The 24,037-nt window shown below is 37.1% G+C and overlaps 1 long non-coding RNA gene across 1 annotated transcript in view; it reads left to right on the top strand.

The window, feature by feature from the left end:
• The window catches only part of LOC146730064 (uncharacterized), a 32,716-nt gene extending 8,956 nt beyond the window's left edge, over nucleotides 1-23,760 (top strand). The window contains exon 2 of the long non-coding RNA XR_014927911.1: nucleotides 23,517-23,760. This is a non-coding gene — a long non-coding RNA (uncharacterized LOC146730064). The remainder of the gene's footprint in view (nucleotides 1-23,516) is intronic.
• Nucleotides 23,761-24,037: the final 277 nt, after the last annotated feature.

The following is a 24,037-nucleotide window of genomic DNA, read 5'->3' as shown; positions in this document are numbered from 1 at the left end:
GTAATACCATCACCAATTCATTCAGTGTACCATGGTGCAAGTAATACCATCACCAATTCATTCAGTGTACCATGGTACAAGTAATACTATCACCAATTCATTCAGTGTACCATGGTACAAGTAATACTATCACCAATTCATTCAGTGTACCATGGTACAAGTAATACTATCACCAATTCATTCAGTGTACCATGGTACAAGTAATACTACCACCAATTCATTCAGAGTACCATGGTACAAGTAATACTATCACCAATTCATTCAATGTACCATGTTACAAGTACTACCATCACCAATTCATTCAGTGTACCATGGTACAAGTAATACCATCACCAATTCATTCAGTGTACCATGGTACAAGTAATACCAACACCAATTCATTCAGTGTACCCTGGTACAAGTAATACCATCACCAATTCATTCAGTGTACCTTGGTACAAGTAATACCATCACCAATTCATTCAGTGTACCATGGTACAAGTAATACCATCATCAATTCATTCAGTGTACCATGGTACAAGTAATACCATCACCAATTCATTCAGTGTACCATGGTACAAGTAATACCATCACCAATTCATTCAGTGTACCATGGTACAAGTAATACCATCACCAATTCATTCAGTGTACCCTGGTACAAGTAATACCATCACCAATTCATTCAGTGTACCCTGGTACAAGTAATACTATCACCAATTCATTCAATGTACCATGTTACAAGTACTACCATCACCAATTCATTCAGTGTACCATGGTACAAGTAATACCATCACCAATTCATTCAGTGTACCATGGTACAAGTAATACCATCACCAATTCATTCAGTGTACTCTGGTACAAGTAATACCATCACCAATTCATTCAGTGTACCCTGGTACAAGTAATACCATCACCAATTCATTCAGTGTACCATGGTACAAGTATTACCATCACCAATTCATTCAGTGTACCATGGTACAAGTAATACTATCACCAATTCATTCAGTGTACCATGGTACAAGTATTACCATCACCAATTCATTCAGTGTACCATGGTACAAGTAATACCATCACCAATTCATTCAGTGTACCATGGTACAAGTAATACCATCACCAATTCATTCAGTGTACCATGGTACAAGTAATATCATCACCAATTCATTCAGTGTACCATGGTACAAGTTATACCATCACCAATTCATTCAGTGTACCATGGTACAAGTAATACCATCACCAATTCATTCAGTGTACCATGGTACAAGTAATACCAACACCAATTCATTCAGTGTACCCTGGTACAAGTAATACCATCACCAATTCATTCAGTGTACCTTGGTACAAGTAATACCATCACCAATTCATTCAGTGTACCATGGTACAAGTAATACCATCACCAATTCATTCAGTGTACCATGGTACAAGTAATACCATCACCAATTCATTCAGTGTACCATGGTACAAGTAATACCAACACCAATTCATTCAGTGTACCCTGGTACAAGTAATACCATCACCAATTCATTCAGTGTACCTTGGTACAAGTAATACCATCACCAATTCATTCAGTGTACCATGGTACAAGTAATACCATCACCAATTCATTCAGTGTACCATGGTACAAGTAATACCATCACCAATTCATTCAGTGTACCATGGTACAAGTAATACTATCACCAATTCATTCAGTGTACCATGGTACAAGTAATACTATCACCAATTCATTCAGTGTACCATGGTACAAGTAATACCATCACCAATTCATTCAGTGTACCATGGTACAAGTAATACCATCACCAATTCATTCAGTGTACCATGGTACAAGTAATATCATCACCAATTCATTCAGTGTACCATGGTACAAGTTATACCATCACCAATTCATTCAGTGTACCATGGTACAAGTAATACCATCACCAATTCATTCAGTGTACCATGGTATAAGTAATACCAACACCAATTCATTCAGTGTACCCTGGTACAAGTAATACCATCACCAATTCATTCAGTGTACCTTGGTACAAGTAATACCATCACCAATTCATTCAGTGTACCATGGTACAAGTAATACCATCACCAATTCATTCAGTGTACCATGGTACAAGTAATACCATCACCAATTCATTCAGTGTACCATGGTACAAGTAATACCAACACCAATTCATTCAGTGTACCCTGGTACAAGTAATACCATCACCAATTCATTCAGTGTACCTTGGTACAAGTAATACCATCACCAATTCATTCAGTGTACCATGGTACAAGTAATACCATCACCAATTCATTCAGTGTACCATGGTACAAGTAATACCATCACCAATTCATTCAGTGTACCATGGTACAAGTAATACTATCACCAATTCATTCAGTGTACCATGGTACAAGTAATACTATCACCAATTCATTCAGTGTACCATGGTACAAGTAATACTATCACCAATTCATTCAGTGTACCATGGTACAAGTAATACTATCACCAATTCATTCAGTGTACCATGGTACAAGTATTACCATCACCAATTCATTCAGTGTACCATGGTACAAGTAATACCATCACCAATTCATTCAGTGTACCATGGTACAAGTAATACCATCACCAATTCATTCAGTGTACCATGGTACAAGTAATATCATCACCAATTCATTCAGTGTACCATGGTACAAGTTATACCATCACCAATTCATTCAGTGTACCATGGTACAAGTAATACCATCACCAATTCATTCAGTGTACCATGGTACAAGTAATACCAACACCAATTCATTCAGTGTACCCTGGTACAAGTAATACCATCACCAATTCATTCAGTGTACCTTGGTACAAGTAATACCATCACCAATTCATTCAGTGTACCATGGTACAAGTAATACCATCACCAATTCATTCAGTGTACCATGGTACAAGTAATACCATCACCAATTCATTCAGTGTACCATGGTACAAGTAATACCAACACCAATTCATTCAGTGTACCCTGGTACAAGTAATACCATCACCAATTCATTCAGTGTACCTTGGTACAAGTAATACCATCACCAATTCATTCAGTGTACCATGGTACAAGTAATACCATCACCAATTCATTCAGTGTACCATGGTACAAGTAATACCATCACCAATTCATTCAGTGTACCATGGTACAAGTAATACTATCACCAATTCATTCAGTGTACCATGGTACAAGTAATACTATCACCAATTCATTCAGTGTACCATGGTACAAGTAATACTATCACCAATTCATTCAGTGTACCATGGTACATGTAATACTATCACCAATTCATTCAGAGTACCATGGTACAAGTAATACTATCACCAATTCATTCAATGTACCATGGTACAAGTACTACCATCACCAATTCATTCAATGTACCATGGTACAAGTACTACCATCACCAATTCATTCAGTGTACCATGGTACAAGTAATACCATCACCAATTCATTCAGTGTACCATGGTACAAGTAATACCATCACCAATTCATTCAGTGTACCATGGTACAAGTAATACCATCACCAATTCATTCAGTGTACCATGGTACAAGTAATACCATCACCAATTCATTCAGTGCACCATGGTACAAGTAATACCATCACCAATTCATGCAGTGTACCTTGGTACAAGTAATACCATCACCAATTCATTCAGTGTACCATGGTACAAGTAATACCGTCACCAATTCATTCAGTGTACCATGGTACAAGTAATACCAACACCAATTCATTCAGTGTACCCTGGTACAAGTAATACCATCACCAATTCATTCAGTGTACCATGGTGCAAGTAATACCATCACCAATTCATTCAGTGTACCATGGTACAAGTAATACTATCACCAATTCATTCAGTGTACCATGGTACAAGTAATACTATCACCAATTCATTCAGTGTACCATGGTACAAGTAATACTATCACCAATTCATTCAGTGTACCATGGTACAAGTAATACTACCACCAATTCATTCAGAGTACCATGGTACAAGTAATACTATCACCAATTCATTCAATGTACCATGTTACAAGTACTACCATCACCAATTCATTCAGTGTACCATGGTACAAGTAATACCATCACCAATTCATTCAGTGTACCATGGTACAAGTAATACCAACACCAATTCATTCAGTGTACCCTGGTACAAGTAATACCATCACCAATTCATTCAGTGTACCTTGGTACAAGTAATACCATCACCAATTCATTCAGTGTACCATGGTACAAGTAATACCATCATCAATTCATTCAGTGTACCATGGTACAAGTAATACCATCACCAATTCATTCAGTGTACCATGGTACAAGTAATACCATCACCAATTCATTCAGTGTACTCTGGTACAAGTAATACCATCACCAATTCATTCAGTGTACCCTGGTACAAGTAATACCATCATCAATTCATTCAGTGTACCATGGTACAAGTATTACCATCACCAATTCATTCAGTGTACCATGGTACAAGTAATACTATCACCAATTCATTCAGTGTACCATGGTACAAGTATTACCATCACCAATTCATTCAGTGTACCATGGTACAAGTAATACCATCACCAATTCATTCAGTGTACCATGGTACAAGTAATACCATCACCAATTCATTCAGTGTACCATGGTACAAGTAATACCAACACCAATTCATTCAGTGTACCCTGGTACAAGTAATACCATCACCAATTCATTCAGTGTACCTTGGTACAAGTAATACCATCACCAATTCATTCAGTGTACCATGGTACAAGTAATACCATCACCAATTCATTCAGTGTACCATGGTACAAGTAATACCATCACCAATTCATTCAGTGTACCATGGTACAAGTAATACCAACACCAATTCATTCAGTGTACCCTGGTACAAGTAATACCATCACCAATTCATTCAGTGTACCTTGGTACAAGTAATACCATCACCAATTCATTCAGTGTACCATGGTACAAGTAATACCATCACCAATTCATTCAGTGTACCATGGTACAAGTAATACCATCACCAATTCATTCAGTGTACCATGGTACAAGTAATACTATCACCAATTCATTCAGTGTACCATGGTACAAGTAATACTATCACCAATTCATTCAGTGTACCATGGTACAAGTAATACTATCACCAATTCATTCAGTGTACCATGGTACATGTAATACTATCACCAATTCATTCAGAGTACCATGGTACAAGTAATACTATCACCAATTCATTCAATGTACCATGGTACAAGTACTACCATCACCAATTCATTCAATGTACCATGGTACAAGTACTACCATCACCAATTCATTCAGTGTACCATGGTACAAGTAATACCATCACCAATTCATTCAGTGTACCATGGTACAAGTAATACCATCACCAATTCATTCAGTGTACCATGGTACAAGTAATACCATCACCAATTCATTCAGTGTACCATGGTACAAGTAATACCATCACCAATTCATTCAGTGCACCATGGTACAAGTAATACCATCACCAATTCATGCAGTGTACCTTGGTACAAGTAATACCATCACCAATTCATTCAGTGTACCATGGTACAAGTAATACCATCACCAATTCATTCAGTGTACCATGGTACAAGTAATACCAACACCAATTCATTCAGTGTACCCTGGTACAAGTAATACCATCACCAATTCATTCAGTGTACCATGGTGCAAGTAATACCATCACCAATTCATTCAGTGTACCATGGTACAAGTAATACTATCACCAATTCATTCAGTGTACCATGGTACAAGTAATACTATCACCAATTCATTCAGTGTACCATGGTACAAGTAATACTATCACCAATTCATTCAGTGTACCATGGTACAAGTAATACTACCACCAATTCATTCAGAGTACCATGGTACAAGTAATACTATCACCAATTCATTCAATGTACCATGTTACAAGTACTACCATCACCAATTCATTCAGTGTACCATGGTACAAGTAATACCATCACCAATTCATTCAGTGTACCATGGTACAAGTAATACCAACACCAATTCATTCAGTGTACCCTGGTACAAGTAATACCATCACCAATTCATTCAGTGTACCTTGGTACAAGTAATACCATCACCAATTCATTCAGTGTACCATGGTACAAGTAATACCATCATCAATTCATTCAGTGTACCATGGTACAAGTAATACCATCACCAATTCATTCAGTGTACCATGGTACAAGTAATACCATCACCAATTCATTCAGTGTACTCTGGTACAAGTAATACCATCACCAATTCATTCAGTGTACCCTGGTACAAGTAATACCATCACCAATTCATTCAGTGTACCATGGTACAAGTATTACCATCACCAATTCATTCAGTGTACCATGGTACAAGTAATACTATCACCAATTCATTCAGTGTACCATGGTACAAGTATTACCATCACCAATTCATTCAGTGTACCATGGTACAAGTAATACCATCACCAATTCATTCAGTGTACCATGGTACAAGTAATACCATCACCAATTCATTCAGTGTACCATGGTACAAGTAATATCATCACCAATTCATTCAGTGTACCATGGTACAAGTTATACCATCACCAATTCATTCAGTGTACCATGGTACAAGTAATACCATCACCAATTCATTCAGTGTACCATGGTACAAGTAATACCAACACCAATTCATTCAGTGTACCCTGGTACAAGTAATACCATCACCAATTCATTCAGTGTACCTTGGTACAAGTAATACCATCACCAATTCATTCAGTGTACCATGGTACAAGTAATACCATCACCAATTCATTCAGTGTACCATGGTACAAGTAATACCATCACCAATTCATTCAGTGTACCATGGTACAAGTAATACCAACACCAATTCATTCAGTGTACCCTGGTACAAGTAATACCATCACCAATTCATTCAGTGTACCTTGGTACAAGTAATACCATCACCAATTCATTCAGTGTACCATGGTACAAGTAATACCATCACCAATTCATTCAGTGTACCATGGTACAAGTAATACCATCACCAATTCATTCAGTGTACCATGGTACAAGTAATACTATCACCAATTCATTCAGTGTACCATGGTACAAGTAATACTATCACCAATTCATTCAGTGTACCATGGTACAAGTAATACCATCACCAATTCATTCAGTGTACCATGGTACAAGTAATACCATCACCAATTCATTCAGTGTACCATGGTACAAGTAATATCATCACCAATTCATTCAGTGTACCATGGTACAAGTTATACCATCACCAATTCATTCAGTGTACCATGGTACAAGTAATACCATCACCAATTCATTCAGTGTACCATGGTACAAGTAATACCAACACCAATTCATTCAGTGTACCCTGGTACAAGTAATACCATCACCAATTCATTCAGTGTACCTTGGTACAAGTAATACCATCACCAATTCATTCAGTGTACCATGGTACAAGTAATACCATCACCAATTCATTCAGTGTACCATGGTACAAGTAATACCATCACCAATTCATTCAGTGTACCATGGTACAAGTAATACCAACACCAATTCATTCAGTGTACCCTGGTACAAGTAATACCATCACCAATTCATTCAGTGTACCTTGGTACAAGTAATACCATCACCAATTCATTCAGTGTACCATGGTACAAGTAATACCATCACCAATTCATTCAGTGTACCATGGTACAAGTAATACCATCACCAATTCATTCAGTGTACCATGGTACAAGTAATACTATCACCAATTCATTCAGTGTACCATGGTACAAGTAATACTATCACCAATTCATTCAGTGTACCATGGTACAAGTAATACTATCACCAATTCATTCAGTGTACCATGGTACAAGTAATACTATCACCAATTCATTCAGTGTACCATGGTACAAGTATTACCATCACCAATTCATTCAGTGTACCATGGTACAAGTAATACCATCACCAATTCATTCAGTGTACCATGGTACAAGTAATACCATCACCAATTCATTCAGTGTACCATGGTACAAGTAATATCATCACCAATTCATTCAGTGTACCATGGTACAAGTTATACCATCACCAATTCATTCAGTGTACCATGGTACAAGTAATACCATCACCAATTCATTCAGTGTACCATGGTACAAGTAATACCAACACCAATTCATTCAGTGTACCCTGGTACAAGTAATACCATCACCAATTCATTCAGTGTACCTTGGTACAAGTAATACCATCACCAATTCATTCAGTGTACCATGGTACAAGTAATACCATCACCAATTCATTCAGTGTACCATGGTACAAGTAATACCATCACCAATTCATTCAGTGTACCATGGTACAAGTAATACCAACACCAATTCATTCAGTGTACCCTGGTACAAGTAATACCATCACCAATTCATTCAGTGTACCTTGGTACAAGTAATACCATCACCAATTCATTCAGTGTACCATGGTACAAGTAATACCATCACCAATTCATTCAGTGTACCATGGTACAAGTAATACCATCACCAATTCATTCAGTGTACCATGGTACAAGTAATACTATCACCAATTCATTCAGTGTACCATGGTACAAGTAATACTATCACCAATTCATTCAGTGTACCATGGTACAAGTAATACTATCACCAATTCATTCAGTGTACCATGGTACATGTAATACTATCACCAATTCATTCAGAGTACCATGGTACAAGTAATACTATCACCAATTCATTCAATGTACCATGGTACAAGTACTACCATCACCAATTCATTCAATGTACCATGGTACAAGTACTACCATCACCAATTCATTCAGTGTACCATGGTACAAGTAATACCATCACCAATTCATTCAGTGTACCATGGTACAAGTAATACCATCACCAATTCATTCAGTGTACCATGGTACAAGTAATACCAACACCAATTCATTCAGTGTACCATGGTACAAGTAATACCATCACCAATTCATTCAGTGTACCATGGTACAAGTAATACCATCACCAATTCATTCAGTGTACCATGGTACAAGTAATACCATCCCCAATTCATTCCGTGTACCATGGTACAAGTAATACCAACACCAATTCATTCAGTGTACCCTGGTACAAGTAATACCATCACCAATTCATTCAGTGTACCTTGGTACAAGTAATACCATCACCAATTCATTCAGTGTACCATGGTACAAGTAATACCATCACCAATTCATTCAGTGTATCATGGTACAAGTAATACCATCACCAATTCATTCAGTGTACCATGGTACAAGTAATACCAACACCAATTCATTCAGTGTACCCTGGTACAAGTAATACCATCACCAATTCATTCAGTGTACCTTGGTACAAGTAATACCATCACCAATTCATTCAGTGTACCATGGTACAAGTAATACCATCACCAATTCATTCAGTGTACCATGGTACAAGTAATACCATCACCAAATCATTCAGTGTACCATGGTACAAGTAATACCATCACCAATTCATTCAGTGTACCCTGGTATTAGTAATACCATCACCAATTCATTCAGTGTACCATGGTACAAGTTATACCATCACCAATTCATTCAGTGTACCATGGTACAAGTTATACCATCACCAATTCATTCAGTGTACCATGGTACAAGTAATACCATCACCAATTCATTCAGTGTTCCATGGTACAAGTAATACCATCACCAATTCATTCAGTGTACCATGGTACAAGTAATACCATCACCAATTCATTCAGTGTACCATGGTACAAGTAATACCATCACCAATTCATTCAGTGCACCATGGTACAAGTAATACCATCACCAATTCATGCAGTGTACCTTGGTACAAGTAATACCATCAACAATTCATTCAGTGTACCATGGTACAAGTAATACCATCAACAATTCATTCAGTGTACCATGGTACAAGTAATACCAACACCAATTCATTCAGTGTACCCTGGTACAAGTAATACCATCACCAATTCATTCAGTGTACCATGGTGCAAGTAATACCATCACCAATTCATTCAGTGTACCATGGTACAAGTAATACTATCACCAATTCATTCAGTGTACCATGGTACAAGTAATACTATCACCAATTCATTCAGTGTACCATGGTACAAGTAATACTATCACCAATTCATTCAGTGTACCATGGTACAAGTAATACTACCACCAATTCATTCAGAGTACCATGGTACAAGTAATACTATCACCAATTCATTCAATGTACCATGTTACAAGTACTACCATCACCAATTCATTCAGTGTACCCTGGTATTAGTAATACCATCACCAATTCATTCAGTGTACCATGGTACAAGTAATACTATCACCAATTCATTCAGTGTACCATGGTACAAGTAATACTATCACCAATTCATTCAGTGTACCATGGTACAAGTAATACTACCACCAATTCATTCAGAGTACCATGGTACAAGTAATACTATCACCAATTCATTCAATGTACCATGTTACAAGTAATACCATCACCAATTCATTCAGTGTACCATGGTACAAGTAATACCAACACCAATTCATTCAGTGTACCCTGGTACAAGTAATACCATCACCAATTCATTCAGTGTACCTTGGTACAAGTAATACCATCACCAATTCATTCAGTGTACCATGGTACAAGTAATACCATCACCAATTCATTCAGTGTACCATGGTACAAGTAATACCATCACCAATTCATTCAGTGTACCATGGTACAAGTAATACTATCACCAATTCATTCAGTGTACCATGGTACAAGTAATACTATCACCAATTCATTCAGTGTACCATGGTACAAGTAATACTATCACCAATTCATTCAGTGTACCATGGTACATGTAATACTATCACCAATTCATTCAGAGTACCATGGTACAAGTAATACTATCACCAATTCATTCAATGTACCATGGTACAAGTACTACCATCACCAATTCATTCAATGTACCATGGTACAAGTACTACCATCACCAATTCATTCAGTGTACCATGGTACAAGTAATACCATCACCAATTCATTCAGTGTACCATGGTACAAGTAATACCATCACCAATTCATTCAGTGTACCATGGTACAAGTAATACCAACACCAATTCATTCAGTGTACCATGGTACAAGTAATACCATCACCAATTCATTCAGTGTACCATGGTACAAGTAATACCATCACCAATTCATTCAGTGTACCATGGTACAAGTAATACCATCCCCAATTCATTCCGTGTACCATGGTACAAGTAATACCAACACCAATTCATTCAGTGTACCCTGGTACAAGTAATACCATCACCAATTCATTCAGTGTACCTTGGTACAAGTAATACCATCACCAATTCATTCAGTGTACCATGGTACAAGTAATACCATCACCAATTCATTCAGTGTACCATGGTACAAGTAATACCATCACCAATTCATTCAGTGTACCATGGTACAAGTAATACTATCACCAATTCATTCAGTGTACCATGGTACAAGTAATACTATCACCAATTCATTCAGTGTACCATGGTACAAGTAATACTACCACCAATTCATTCAGTGTACCATGGTACAAGTAATACTACCACCAATTCATTCAGAGTACCATGGTACAAGTAATACTATCACCAATTCATTCAATGTACCATGTTACAAGTACTACCATCACCAATTCATTCAGTGTACCATGGTACAAGTAATACCATCACCAATTCATTCAGTGTACCATGGTACAAGTAATACCAACACCAATTCATTCAGTGTACCCTGGTACAAGTAATACCATCACCAATTCATTCAGTGTACCTTGGTACAAGTAATACCATCACCAATTCATTCAGTGTACCATGGTACAAGTAATACCATCACCAATTCATTCAGTGTACCATGGTACAAGTAATACCATCACCAATTCATTCAGTGTACCATGGTACAAGTAATACCATCACCAATTCATTCAGTGTACCCTGGTACAAGTAATACCATCACCAATTCATTCAGTGTACCATGGTACAAGTATTACCATCAGCAATTCATTCAGTGTACCATGGTACAAGTAATACTACCACCAATTCATTCAGAGTACCATGGTACAAGTAATACCATCACCAATTCATTCAGTGTACCCTGGTACAAGTAATACCATCACCAATTCATTCAGTGTACCTTGGTACAAGTAATACCATCACCAATTCATTCAGTGTACCATGGTACAAGTAATACCATCACCAATTCATTCAGTGTACCATGGTACAAGTAATACCATCACCAATTCATTCAGTGTACCCTGGTACAAGTAATACCATCACCAATTCATTCAGTGTACCATGGTACAAGTATTACCATCACCAATTCATTCAGTGTACCATGGTACAAGTAATACCAACACCAATTCATTCAGTGTACCCTGGTACAAGTAATACCATCACCAATTCATTCAGTGTACCATGGTGCAAGTAATACCATCACCAATTCATTCAGTGTACCATGGTACAAGTAATACTATCACCAATTCATTCAGTGTACCATGGTACAAGTAATACTATCACCAATTCATTCAGTGTACCATGGTACAAGTAATACTATCACCAATTCATTCAGTGTACCATGGTACAAGTAATACTACCACCAATTCATTCACAGTACCGTGGTACAAGTAATACTATCACCAATTCATTCAGTGTATCATGGTACAAGTACTACCATCACCAATTCATTCAGTGTACCATGGTACAAGTAATACCATCACCAATTCATTCAGTGTACCATGGTACAAGTAATACCAACACCAATTCATTCAGTGTACCCTGGTACAAGTAATACCATCACCAATTCATTCAGTGTACCTTGGTACAAGTAATACCATCACCAATTCATTCAGTGTACCATGGTACAAGTAATACCATCACCAATTCATTCAGTGTACCATGGTACAAGTAATACCATCACCAATTCATTCAGTGTACCATGGTACAAGTAATACCATCACCAATTCATTCAGTGTACCATGCTACAAGTAATACCATCACCAATTCATTCAGTGCACCATGGTACAAGTAATACCATCACCAATTCATTCAGTGTACCATGGTACAAGTAATACCATCACCAATTCATTCAGTGTACCATGGTACAAGTAATACCATCACCAATTCATTCAGTGTACCATAGTACAAGTAATACCATCACCAATTCATTCAGTGTACCATGGTACAAGTAATACCATCACCAATTCATTCAGTGTACCATGGTACAAGTAATACCATCACCAATTCATTCAGTGTACCATAGTACAAGTAATACCATCACCAATTCATTCAGTGTATCATGGTACAAGTAATACCATCACCAATTCATTCAGTGTACCTTGGTACAAGTAATACCATCACCAATTCATTCAGTGTACCATGGTACAAGTAATACCATCACCAATTCATTCAGTGTACCATGGTACAAGTAATACCAACACCAATTCATTCAGTGTACCCTGGTACAAGTAATACCATCACCAATTCATTCAGTGTACCTTGGTACAAGTAATACCATCACCAATTCATTCAGTGTACCATGGTACAAGTAATACCATCACCAATTCATTCAGTGTACCATGGTACAAGTAATACCATCACCAATTCATTCAGTGTACCATGGTACAAGTAATACCATCACCAATTCATTCAGTGTACCCTGGTACAAGTAATACCATCACCAATTCATTCAGTGTACCCTGGTACAAGTAATACCATCACCAATTCATTCAGTGTACCATGGTACAAGTATTACCATCACCAATTCATTCAGTGTACCATGGTACAAGTAATACTATCACCAATTCATTCAGTGTACCATGGTACAAGTATTACCATCACCAATTCATTCAGTGTACCATGGTACAAGTAATACCATCACCAATTCATTCAGTGTACCATGGTACAAGTAATACCATCACCAATTCATTCAGTGTACCATGGTACAAGTAATATCATCACCAATTCATTCAGTGTACCATGGTACAAGTTATACCATCACCAATTCATTCAGTGTACCATGGTACAAGTAATACCATCACCAATTCATTCAGTGTACCATGGTACAAGTAATACCAACACCAATTCATTCAGTGTACCCTGGTACAAGTAATACCATCACCAATTCATTCAGTGTACCTTGGTACAAGTAATACCATCACCAATTCATTCAGTGTACCATGGTACAAGTAATACCATCACCAATTCATTCAGTGTACCATGGTACAAGTAATACCATCACCAATTCATTCAGTGTACCATGGTACAAGTAATACCAACACCAATTCATTCAGTGTACCCTGGTACAAGTAATACCATCACCAATTCATTCAGTGTACCTTGGTACAAGTAATACCATCACCAATTCATTCAGTGTACCATGGTACAAGTAATACCATCACCAATTCATTCAGTGTACCATGGTACAAGTAATACCATCACCAATTCATTCAGTGTACCCTGGTATTAGTAATACCATCACCAATTCATTCAGTGTACCCTGGTATTAGTAATACCATCACCAATTCATTCAGTGTACCATGGTACAAGTTATACCATCACCAATTCATTCAGTGTACCATGGTACAAGTAATACCATCACCAATTCATTCAGTGTACCATGGTACAAGTAATACCATCACCAATTCATTCAGTGTACCATGGTACAAGTAATACCATCACCAATTCATTCAGTGTACCATGGTACAAGTAATACCATCACCAATTCATTCAGTGCACCATGGTACAAGTAATACCATCACCAATTCATGCAGTGTACCTTGGTACAAGTAATACCATCACCAATTCATTCAGTGTACCATGGTACAAGTAATACCATCACCAATTCATTCAGTGTACCATGGTACAAGTAATACCAACACCAATTCATTCAGTGTACCCTGGTACAAGTAATACTATCACCAATTCATTCAGTGTACCATGGTACAAGTAATACTACCACCAATTCATTCAGAGTACCATGGTACAAGTAATACTATCACCAATTCATTCAATGTACCATGTTACAAGTACTACCATCACCAATTCATTCAGTGTACCATGGTACAAGTAATACCATCACCAATTCATTCAGTGTACCATGGTACAAGTAATACCAACACCAATTCATTCAGTGTACCCTGGTACAAGTAATACCATCACCAATTCATTCAGTGTACCTTGGTACAAGTAATACCATCACCAATTCATTCAGTGTACCATGGTACAAGTAATACCATCACCAATTCATTCAGTGTACCATGGTACAAGTAATACCATCACCAATTCATTCAGTGTACCATGGTACAAGTAATACCATCACCAATTCATTCAGTGTACCCTGGTACAAGTAATACCATCACCAATTCATTCAGTGTACCCTGGTACAAGTAATACCATCACCAATTCATTCAGTGTACCATGGTACAAGTATTACCATCACCAATTCATTCAGTGTACCATGGTACAAGTAATACTATCACCAATTCATTCAGTGTACCATGGTACAAGTATTACCATCACCAATTCATTCAGTGTACCATGGTACAAGTAATACCATCACCAATTCATTCAGTGTACCATGGTACAAGTAATACCATCACCAATTCATTCAGTGTACCATGGTACAAGTAATATCATCACCAATTCATTCAGTGTACCATGGTACAAGTTATACCATCACCAATTCATTCAGTGTACCATGGTACAAGTAATACCATCACCAATTCATTCAGTGTACCATGGTACAAGTAATACCAACACCAATTCATTCAGTGTACCCTGGTACAAGTAATACCATCACCAATTCATTCAGTGTACCTTGGTACAAGTAATACCATCACCAATTCATTCAGTGTACCATGGTACAAGTAATACCATCACCAATTCATTCAGTGTACCATGGTACAAGTAATACCATCACCAATTCATTCAGTGTACCATGGTACAAGTAATACCAACACCAATTCATTCAGTGTACCCTGGTACAAGTAATACCATCACCAATTCATTCAGTGTACCTTGGTACAAGTAATACCATCACCAATTCATTCAGTGTACCATGGTACAAGTAATACCATCACCAATTCATTCAGTGTACCATGGTACAAGTAATACCATCACCAATTCATTCAGTGTACCCTGGTATTAGTAATACCATCACCAATTCATTCAGTGTACCCTGGTATTAGTAATACCATCACCAATTCATTCAGTGTACCATGGTACAAGTTATACCATCACCAATTCATTCAGTGTACCATGGTACAAGTTATACCATCACCAATTCATTCAGTGTACTATGGTACAAGTAATACCATCACCAATTCATTCAGTGTACCATGGTACAAGTAATACCATCACCAATTCATTCAGTGTACCATGGTACAAGTAATACCATCACCAATTCATTCAGTGTACCATGGTACAAGTAATACCATCACCAATTCATTCAGTGCACCATGGTACAAGTAATACCATCACCAATTCATGCAGTGTACCTTGGTACAAGTAATACCATCACCAATTCATTCAGTGTACCATGGTACAAGTAATACCATCACCAATTCATTCAGTGTACCATGGTACAAGTAATACCAACACCAATTCATTCAGTGTACCCTGGTACAAGTAATACCATCACCAATTCATTCAGTGTACCATGGTGCAAGTAATACCATCACCAATTCATTCAGTGTACCATGGTACAAGTAATACTATCACCAATTCATTCAGTGTACCATGGTACAAGTAATACTATCACCAATTCATTCAGTGTACCATGGTACAAGTAATACTATCACCAATTCATTCAGTGTACCATGGTACAAGTAATACTACCACCAATTCATTCAGAGTACCATGGTACAAGTAATACTATCACCAATTCATTCAATGTACCATGTTACAAGTACTACCATCACCAATTCATTCAGTGTACCATGGTACAAGTAATACCATCACCAATTCATTCAGTGTACCATGGTACAAGTAATACCAACACCAATTCATTCAGTGTACCCTGGTACAAGTAATACCATCACCAATTCATTCAGTGTACCTTGGTACAAGTAATACCATCACCAATTCATTCAGTGTACCATGGTACAAGTAATACCATCACCAATTCATTCAGTGTACCATGGTACAAGTAATACCATCACCAATTCATTCAGTGTACCATGGTACAAGTAATACCATCACCAATTCATTCAGTGTACCCTGGTACAAGTAATACCATCACCAATTCATTCAGTGTACCCTGGTACAAGTAATACCATCACCAATTCATTCAGTGTACCATGGTACAAGTATTACCATCACCAATTCATTCAGTGTACCATGGTACAAGTAATACTACCACCAATTCATTCAGAGTACCATGGTACAAGTAATACCATCACCAATTCATTCAGTGTACCCTGGTACAAGTAATACCATCACCAATTCATTCAGTGTACCTTGGTACAAGTAATACCATCACCAATTCATTCAGTGTACCATGGTACAAGTAATACCATCACCAATTCATTCAGTGTACCATGGTACAAGTAATACCATCACCAATTCATTCAGTGTACCCTGGTACAAGTAATACCATCACCAATTCATTCAGTGTACCATGGTACAAGTATTACCATCACCAATTCATTCAGTGTACCATGGTACAAGTAATACCAACACCAATTCATTCAGTGTACCCTGGTACAAGTAATACCATCACCAATTCATTCAGTGTACCATGGTGCAAGTAATACCATCACCAATTCATTCAGTGTACCATGGTACAAGTAATACTATCACCAATTCATTCAGTGTACCATGGTACAAGTAATACTATCACCAATTCATTCAGTGTACCATGGTACAAGTAATACTATCACCAATTCATTCAGTGTACCATGGTACAAGTAATACTACCACCAATTCATTCACAGTACCGTGGTACAAGTAATACTATCACCAATTCATTCAGTGTATCATGGTACAAGTACTACCATCACCAATTCATTCAGTGTACCATGGTACAAGTAATACCATCACCAATTCATTCAGTGTACCATGGTACAAGTAATACCAACACCAATTCATTCAGTGTACCCTGGTACAAGTAATACCATCACCAATTCATTCAGTGTACCTTGGTACAAGTAATACCATCACCAATTCATTCAGTGTACCATGGTACAAGTAATACCATCACCAATTCATTCAGTGTACCATGGTACAAGTAATACCATCACCAATTCATTCAGTGTACCATGGTACAAGTAATACCATCACCAATTCATTCAGTGTACCATGCTACAAGTAATACCATCACCAATTCATTCAGTGCACCATGGTACAAGTAATACCATCACCAATTCATTCAGTGTACCATGGTACAAGTAATACCATCACCAATTCATTCAGTGTACCATGGTACAAGTAATACCATCACCAATTCATTCAGTGTACCATAGTACAAGTAATACCATCACCAATTCATTCAGTGTACCATGGTACAAGTAATACCATCACCAATTCATTCAGTGTACCATGGTACAAGTAATACCATCACCAATTCATTCAGTGTACCATAGTACAAGTAATACCATCACCAATTCATTCAGTGTATCATGGTACAAGTAATACCATCACCAATTCATTCAGTGTACCTTGGTACAAGTAATACCATCACCAATTCATTCAGTGTACCATGGTACAAGTAATACCATCACCAATTCATTCAGTGTACCATGGTACAAGTAATACCAACACCAATTCATTCGGTGTACCCTGGTACAAGTAATACCATCACCAATTCATTTAGTGTACCATGGTGCAAGTAATACCATCACCAATTCATTCAGTGTACCGTGGTACAAGTAATACTATCACCAATTCATTCAGTGTACCATGGTACAAGTAATACTATCACCAATTCATTCAGTGTACCATGGTACAAGTAATACTATCACCAATTCATTCAGTGTACCATGGTACAAGTAATACTACCACCAATTCATTCAGAGTACCATGGTACAAGTAATACTATCACCAATTCATTCAATGTACCATGTTACAAGTCCTACCATCACCAATTCATTCAGTGTACCATGGTACAAGTAATACCATCACCAATTCATTCAGTGTACCATGGTACAAGTAATACCAACACCAATTCATTCAGTGTACCCTGGTACAAGTAATACCATCACCAATTCATTCAGTGTACCTTGGTACAAGTAATACCATCACCAATTCATTCAGTGTACCATGGTACAAGTAATACCATCACCAATTCATTCAGTGTACCATGGTACACGTAATACCATCACCAATTCATTCAGTGTACCATGGTACAAGTAATACCATCACCAATTCGTTCAGTGTACCATGGTACAAGTAATACCATCACCAATTCGTTCAGTGTACCATGGTACAAGTAATACCATCACCAATACATTCAGTGTACCATGGTACAAGTAATACCATCACCAATACATTCAGTGTACCATGGTACAAGTAATACCATCACCAATTCATTCAGTGTACCATGGTACAAGTAATACCATCACCAATTCATTCAGTGTACCATGGTACAAATAATACCATCACCAATACATTCAGTGTACCATGGTACAAGTAATACCATCACCAATTCATTCAGTGTACCATGGTACAAGTAATACCATCACCAATACATTCAGTGTACCATGGTACAAGTAATACCATCACCAATTCATTCAGTGTACCATGGTACACGTAATACCATCACCAATTCATTTAGTGTACCATGGTACAAGTAATACCATCACCAATTCGTTCAGTGTACCATGGTACAAGTAATACCATCACCAATTCGTTCAGTGTACCATGGTACAAGTAATACCATCACCAATACATTCAGTGTACCATGGTACAAGTAATACCATCACCAATACATTCAGTGTACCATGGTACAAGTAATACCATCACCAATTCATTCAGTGTACCATGGTACAAGTAATACCATCACCAATTCATTCAGTGTACCATGGTACAAGTAATACCATCACCAATTCATTCAGTGTACCATGGTACAAGTAATACCATCACCAATTCATTCAGTGTACCATGGTACAAGTAATACCATCACCAATTCATTCAGTGTACCATGGTACAAGTAATACCATCACCAATACATTCAGTGTACCATGGTACAAGTAATACCATCACCAATTCATTCAGTGTACCATGGTACAAGTAATACCATCACCAATACATTCAGTGTACCATGGTACAAGTAATACCATCACCAATTCATTCAGTGTACCATGGTACAAGTAATACCATCACCAATTCATTCAGTGTACCATGGTACAAGTAATACCATCACCAATTCATTCAGTGTACCATGGTACAAGTAATACCATCACCAATTCATTCAGTGTACCATGGTACAAGTAATACCATCACCAATTCATTCAGTGTACCATGGTACAAGTAATACCATCATCAATTCATTCAGTGTACCATGGTACAAGTAATACCATCACCAATTCATTCAGTGTACCATGGTACAAGTAATACCATCACCAATTCATTCAGAGTACCATGGTACAAGTAATACCATCACCAATTCATTCAGTGTACCATGGTACAAGTAATACCATCACCAATTCATTCAGTGTACCATGGTACAAGTAATACCATCACCAATTCATTCAGTGTACCATGGTACAAGTAATACCATCACCAATTCATTCACTGTACCATGGTACAAGTAATACCATCACCAATACATTCAGTGTACCATGGTACAAGTAATACTATCACCAATTCATTCAGTGTACCATGGTACAAGTATTACCATCACCAATTCATTCAGTGTACCATGGTACAAGTTATACCATCACCAATTCATTCAGTGTACCATGGTACAAGTAATATTATCACCAATTCATTCAGTGTACCATGGTACAAGTAATACCATCACCAATTCATTCAGTGTACCATGGTACAAGTAATACCATCACCAATTCATTCAGAGTACCATGGTACAAGTAATACCATCACCAATTCATTCAGTGTACCATGGTACAAGTAATACCATCACCAATTCATTCAGTGTACCATGGTACAAGTAATACCATCACCAATTCATTTAGTGTACCATGGTACAAGTAATACCATCACCAATTCATTCAGTGTACCATGGTACAAGTAATACCATCACCAATTCATTCAGTGTACCATGGTACAAGTAATACCATCGCCAATTCATTCAGTGTACCATGGTACAAGTAATACCATCACCAATTCATTCAGTGTACCATGGTACAAGTAATACCATCACCAATACATTCAGTGTACCATGGTACAAGTAATACTATCACCAATTCATTCAGTGTACCATGGTACAAGTATTATCATCACCAATTCATTCAGTGTACCATGGTACAAGTAATACCATCACCAATTCATTCAGTGTACCATGGTACAAGTAATACCATCACCAATTCATTCAGTGTACCATGGTACAAGTAATATCATCACTAATTCATTCAGTGTACCATGGTACAAGTTATACCATCACCAATTCATTCAGTGTACCATGGTACAAGTAATACCATCACCAATTCATTCAGTGTGCCATGGTACAAGTAATACTATCATCAATTCATTCAGTGTACCATGGTACAAGTAATACTATCACCAATTCATTCAGTGTACCATGGTACAAATAATACCATCACCAATTCATTCAGTGTACCATGGTACAGGTAATACCATCACCAATTCATTCAGTGTACCATGGTACAAGTTATACCATCACCAATTCATTCAGTGTACCATGGTACAAGTAATACCATCACCAATTCATTCAGAGTACCATGGTACAAGTAATACCATCACCAATTCATTCAGTGTACCATGGTACAAGTAATACCATCACCAATTCATTCAGTGTACCATGGTACAAGTAATACCATCACAAATTCATTCAGTGTACCATGGTACAAGTAATACCATCACCAATTCATTCAGTGTACCATGGTACAAGTAATACTATCATCAATTCATTCAGTGTACCATGGTACAAGTAATACCATCACCAATTCATTCAGTGTACCATGGTACAAGTTATACCATCACCAATTCATTCAGTGTACCATGGTACAAGTAATACCATCACCAATTCATTCAGTGTACCATGGTACAAGTAATACCATCACCAATTCATTCAGTGTACCATGGTATAAGTAATACTATCACCAATTCATTCAGAGTACCATGGTACAAGTAATACCATTACCAATTCATTCAGTGTACCATGGTACAAGTAATACCATCACCAACTCATTCAGTGTACCATGGTACAAGTAATACCATCACCAATTCATTCAGTGTACCATGGTACAAGTAATACCATCACCAACTCATTCAGAGTACCATGGTACAAGTAATACCATCACCAATTCATTCAGTGTACCATGGTACAAGTAATACCATCACCAATTCATTCAGTGTACCATGGTACAAGTAATACTATCACCAATTCATTCAGAGTACCATGGTACAAGTAATACCATTACCAATTCATTCAGTGTACCATGGTACAAGTAATACCATCACCAACTCATTCAGAGTACCATGGTACAAGTAATACCATCACCAATTCATTCAGTGTACCATGGTACAAGTAATACCATCACCCATTCAGACATTAACCCCCATAACTAGTGACATTTAGTCTGACAACTCTGATAAATCTGATAGCAGTGTGTTTGAATCTTGTCTCTTGGATGACCTACATTTCCATAATGAATTAATGGATATTTCTTCTGATTCTACTAAATAAGTTATCGTATTTGCTTTTTTTGGAAGCACATCTCTAACCATGGTAACCCGCCATGAGTGATGTCAATGCCATGTTTGAATGAAATCAGTGCAGGCATGCATGTCAGTTGAGACATGTTCAAATATTGATTTTTGGTGTGTTTTAGGAAAGAAATGGACGCCAGTTTGTCAAAGTTCAACCAACAAAAAACAAACTGAGGTGCATATGTATTCCATTATGGCTTTTCTTTGTGCCAACTTTGAACTAAATCGGTTCAGGCATGTCTGAGAAATGACAACAGACGGTTGCATGCACAGATGGACTGACTGACAGAAATCCAAAACATAAGCACCCCTCATTTCAGACTTAGTCTGACGAAAACTAATAAAGCATTTGTAAATGAACACAAATACAAAATGGCCAATGCATGTGAAAAAGGCCCAGAAAAGAGATATTCATGTTCATAAAAAAAAATAGTGACTTGTACGTTTAAAACTGTTTAATAGTATGTCACAATTTTCTGATTTTTAATTTTTCCCAGAATTTTAAACAAAAAAATGAGAGAAAAATTCAGTTTTCATGTCAATTTCAGAATGAAAATTTGCTCACACACATTGATTTTGAAAAAAAAATTTACCAACATTTTTTTTTCGGCCTAAGGAATTGACTCTTAAAAGTCTTGAAGTGGACTTTGAAAAAAATATCTACACAGAAAACATTTTGAAAAAAAAACTATTAAACCCAATGCTAAACATAGTATTGTTTTCTATTTCAACAGTGTATGTGGAGATGGATTAATGTATGAGAGGACAGATTACCCTGCCACATCTCAGCACAGGACATGAACCACTGAACAGCCAGTTTAACCATCCAGAAAAAGATGATGCTGTTCAGCAACACATCACAAGATTTTCAAAATAAAATTATAACAGACATTGTTGGCGAGTGTAAAAATGATTGAATCAAATTATTAAATGTAAATACTTGTATTAGAAAATGTAAATAATTTTATGTTCATGTAAGCTGAGTTTCTTTCATCATACACCTTTATGAATGGAGTTGTGGCAACTTGAATCATCTGTAAATTTCACATTGAAAACTTTTTTTTAACAGAGTAGGCTGGTAATATCTCTTGTACATCTTTTCCCCAAGTTGTGATTTTGTATTTTAAATGGTGTCACAAATGTTGGCAACAATACCCCAGAAAGTACCAGGATGTGTGATGTGTGATGTGTAGGGGGTCAAGTTTAAGGCTTCTTCTCATTTTCAGGGTTACCCACAATTCTTTGTGTTTTGGAG

Source organism: Saccoglossus kowalevskii, chromosome 20, assembly GCF_978046115.1.
Source record: "Saccoglossus kowalevskii chromosome 20, keSacKowa6.1, whole genome shotgun sequence".
NCBI lineage: Eukaryota > Metazoa > Hemichordata > Enteropneusta > Harrimaniidae > Saccoglossus > Saccoglossus kowalevskii.
This window is presented reverse-complemented; position numbering and strand designations above follow the sequence as displayed.